The sequence below is a fragment of the Giraffa tippelskirchi genome, chromosome 6 (genome assembly GCF_054371585.1).
Source record: "Giraffa tippelskirchi isolate mGirTip1 chromosome 6, T2T-mGirTip1v1.2.pri, whole genome shotgun sequence".
NCBI classification, from domain to species: domain Eukaryota; kingdom Metazoa; phylum Chordata; class Mammalia; order Artiodactyla; family Giraffidae; genus Giraffa; species Giraffa tippelskirchi.
In genome coordinates, this window is record NC_137280.1 from 81,389,292 (window position 1) to 81,393,822 (window position 4,531).

General features: G+C 40.2%; 1 long non-coding RNA gene across 1 annotated transcript; it reads left to right on the plus strand.

Moving 5' to 3' along the window:
• The first annotated feature begins 283 nt into the window (after positions 1-283).
• On the plus strand, positions 284-3,015 carry LOC145509287 (uncharacterized). Its single transcript, XR_014055984.1, has 2 exons — positions 284-2,055; positions 2,200-3,015. It is a non-coding gene; the product is annotated as an uncharacterized LOC145509287 (long non-coding RNA).
• The last annotated feature ends 1,516 nt before the right edge of the window (positions 3,016-4,531 follow it).

A 4,531-nucleotide genomic window follows, 5' to 3' on the forward strand; every position in this document is an offset into this window, starting at 1 on the left:
ACATATTAGTGGTAGAATTTGCTTTAAAAAGAGTCTTCTGAGTTCAGATAAATCATTCATGTAGCATGGCATTGCCATCTGCCTTAAGTCAATACGTTTATGGGTCATTTTTCCCCAATGTCTGTGTTGTACTGATTTTTTTCTGCTGCCAATTTCTTACTATTCTTGTTGGCTATTCAGCCCTTCAGGAATCACTAAATTCTTTTAGAACTACGATTCTTTTCATTCCTTTAACCATATATCCTCTGGACTTCCTGATGTTCATAAAAGTTCTCAGTTTCTGTACTTCTGAAAGTATTTTCATTTTGTCTTTATTCATTAATGATATTTCATTAGGTTTACGTGTATAGCTAGTTTGCCCTCTTTGTTTTCTGAGTCTGAGAATTATTTTCACTTTTAAAAAATTTAGAATTCATTATTTTATTCATGATTGCTTTAAAAAAAAATCTCTGTTCTCCCTTTAGTTATCACTTGTATGTAACTGTATTTATATTTTCTATTCTGTTGTTTCTTTGCTGCAGTTTGGCTAGGTTTATGCACCTTAATTTTCTAGTTCACTAATTCTTTTTTTAGCCCAGTATAATTTCATGTTTAATTCACATCACACTTTGAGTTTTAATTTCAGCTATTATAGCTTTCTATTTTAGAATTACTTATTGGCTATTTCCAAAATTGTCTGGTCTGCATTGGCTATTTCCAAAATTGCCTGGTCTGCTTTATGGTATCTTCCTCTCTGCACATGATTTTTATTTTATCTTTTGTTCTACTTTTTATGTATTGGCACACTCATAATCCCAACATCAGGAGTCCATCGATTTGTGGTTTCTGCCCTTTACCCAGTGGCCACCTTCCTTTGGTGTCTCATGATTTCAGATTGGATGCTCCTGTTTGTCTGGTCTTGGTTTGTGGCTGCCCAACCCTCTGCTGCAGATAGAGCAAAACTGAATGTTCCCATTTCAGTGGGAGATCTCTGTCTCATTGCCCACTTGCCCTGCCTCAAGTTGTGAACATTGTTGAAACACAGATGTCCAGATGCTGTGTTTAGCCCTGGTCTCCTCTGTCTTTGCTTCTGCCCTGGGAATCCCCTGACTTCCTTGGGAACTGTGATAGAGTGGGCCTGCTGCAATTTGCTTCAGGATTTCAGTTTTCTGAATCAGAAGGAGTTTTCAGCATATCTATTGACTAGATCTATAGATCTAGTCTATCTGTAATCTTTCTACCATCTATCATATCTACCTATCTTTCATCTATCTATATATCCCCAATATCATCTCATTCATCTACCCACTCATTCATCTATCCCCCATCTATCTAATCGATGTATCTATGTAACCATCTATTAATAGCTTTATTTTCTATTTATCTATAATTTCATTATCATCTATATATCTATCTACTTAATCTACCAACACATCAATCAATATAATCTATCTATTGATAGATCTATCTAATCTTGTCATTGTTCAGTCGCCAAGTCGTGTCCAACTCTTTGTGACCCCATGGGCTGCAGCACACCAGGCCTCCCTGTACCACACCATCCATCTCCCGGAGTCTGCCCAAGTTCATGTCCATTGAACTGGTAATGCCATCCAACCATCTCATCCTCTGTCACCCTCTTCTCCTTCTGCCTTCAATCTTTACCAGCATCAGGGTCTTTTCCAATGAGTTAGCTCTTTGCATCAGGTGGCCACAGTATTCAGCATCAGTCCTTCCAATGAGTATTCAGGGTTGATTTTCCTTTAGGATTGACTGGTTTGATCTCCTTGCTGTCCAAGGGACTCTCAAGAGTCTTCTCCAGCAACACAATTTGAAAGGATCAATTCTTCAGCACTGTGCTTTCTTTATGGTCCAACTCTCACATCTGTACATGACTACTGGAAAGGCCATAGTCTTGACTATACAGACCTTTGTTGGCAAAGTGATGTCTTTGCTTTTTAATACACTGTCTAGGTTTGTCAGAGCTTTCCTGCCAAGAACCAACTTGTCTTCTAATTTCATGATGGCAATCACCATCTGCTGCTGCTGCTAAGTCGCTTCAGTCATGTCTGACTCTGTGTGACCCCATAGACGGCAGCCCACCAGGCTCCCCCATCCCTGGGATTCTCCAGGCAAGAACACTGGAGTGGGTTGCCATTTCCTTCTCCAATGTGTGAAAGTAGAAAGTGAAAGTGAAATCGCTCAGTCATGTCTGACTCATAGCGACCCCATGGACTGCAGCCTACCAGGCTCCTCAGTCCATGGGATTCTCCAGGCAAACTAGGTAGCTATCATATCTGTTGACCAAGCTGCCCAAGGGGCCAGCAACCTTGCATGCACAGGAGCACAGGAAAACCTGTATTGAAGGTACATTGACTCATGGCTGCAGAGAGTGGGGTCTTAGAAGAAACCCAAAAGAGTATGTATTCTGAATGTTATTTTTTCTAAGATACCATCTGGTAACAACAGTTTGTATAGTGTGAGCATATGAAAAGTTAAGTTCTCATTTAAAATTTTGTGTCCTGCAGTATACTCACCCCCATTTTAGTAAAGAGAACCTGAATATGACCAGAATGAATTATTTTTCCCAGTGTTTGCCTGAGAATTCTGAGAGTTAGGGGAACAAAGGTGCATCCTTTCCTGCTAGCTTCATGCCTTAATCATCATTTCAGCTTTCCATTTAATGTAGAAATTATTTAGGATGGTTTCTAAGACTTCCAGGTGGTTATCTATAACTTGTTTATTCTTTCACCAACAGTCAGCAATGTCATTTTACAGTGGTCAGAAAATATGGCCTGTATCATTTCTGCTTTGAGGGGTTTGTGACCCAATGGCTTCTCATTTTTGAGGATGGCATCTAGGCATCTGAAAATAATATGGCTCCTCCATTTCATGAATACAGAATACCACATATCTGTCTATCTTTCTAACTCTAAATGTTTCCAGTTGTGATATCAAAACTTCCACAAATTTAAGTATTTTTATACATCTGATCTATGGTTTCTAAACATAGTGAATTAAAATCTTCTACCATGATCACCAATGCATCAATTTTGCCTTTGATTTTCATAATTTTCTTCTTCCTTTATATGAAGTTATGATCTATCACATTTATATGAGTAATTTGCTTGCAATAATACTTAAACATATGAAATGCTGTAAAGGTGTAAATCACCATCTTTAAGGTTATTTGCTATCACTCATCATCATTTTGGTCCACTGGTGCCCAGACAATGTTATATTGATTCTTACTGAAAAGTTACTGGGGACAGGAGTCCGGACCTACTCCATTCTCTAAACATAGCAAATGCTATGATCACTGAGAGCCCTCAGATTCAGATCTCATGTATTTCAATAGTAATTCCTGTGGCAGCCCACTCTCATACCTATGATCTCTGCTCTGGTTCAGGCAGGTCATTTCTTTCCACTCTAGTAGTCAAGTGAACCAGCCACCAATACATTTGGACTAAGAACCAAATGCAGAGCTAGGAGCCTCCCACTGTGGGTGCAGGAGGATGTGAAGAGACACTAAGGTTTTGCCAGAAAGAGGCTATGGAGCAAGTGTGTGCATCAGTAGATGTCCAACTGTGTCTGTCATTGTTCATCTCAAGCATCAGGAAGATCTGTGAAGACACAGTGTCATTCAAGATTCAACCAAATAACCAACCACTCTCTAGTTTTAAAGCATAAACACATCCAGTATTGGAAAATGTATGTTTACAAGATCATTGGGATGAATGGAGTGAGCAATGCCAATGGCAATCAGGAAATTCAAGGAGCCAACACTGGGGACTCAACTTTCTGAAATTCCAAAGCTGTGGACTCCTAATCGGAGTTATCCCCATACTCCTGTGAGAGTTATCTTCCGCAGCAGTTGGACAAGTCTGACCCTCACTACCTGGAGTTAGCACAGACCCTACAGGTAAGAGGATCAATCCCATAAGATGAGTTGCATTGTAACACTAGTCTCAAATCTCAGGGGCCACCTGCACTTATGACGAACTGGTTATAAATTCAGGAGTTCCTATGACACCTTTAGGTTCAAAAATTTGCTAAAATGACTCACAGAACTCAGGAAAGTGCTATAATTATGACACATATCAAAAAGGATACAGCCAGATGGAAGAGATGCACAGGACAAGGTGCAGGCGGCCAGCATGCGGGGAGAAGCAGAGCTTCCATGCCCTCATGTGTAATCAGGCACAGCCCTCTCCCAGCATCAAAGCATATCAGTGTGGCACCAGGAAGCTTCATCTAGCCCTGGGGTCGAGTATTTTTATTGGGGTTTCATCACATATGCATAGTTGATTAAATCACTGCCTCATCATTAAACTATCTCCAGCCTCCTCCCCTCCCAAGATATTGGGGTTGGGGGATCAAATTTCCAAGCCTCTAGTCACATTCCTGTGTTTCTGGAAACCAGCCCCCATCCTAAGTTATTCAGGGACCTCAGGGGTCACTTATTAGCATCACAAGATGCTTCTGTTAGTTGGGAAATTTCAAGTTTTGAAACTTTGTGCCAGGAACTGAGGACAAGGACTGTATACATTTACAA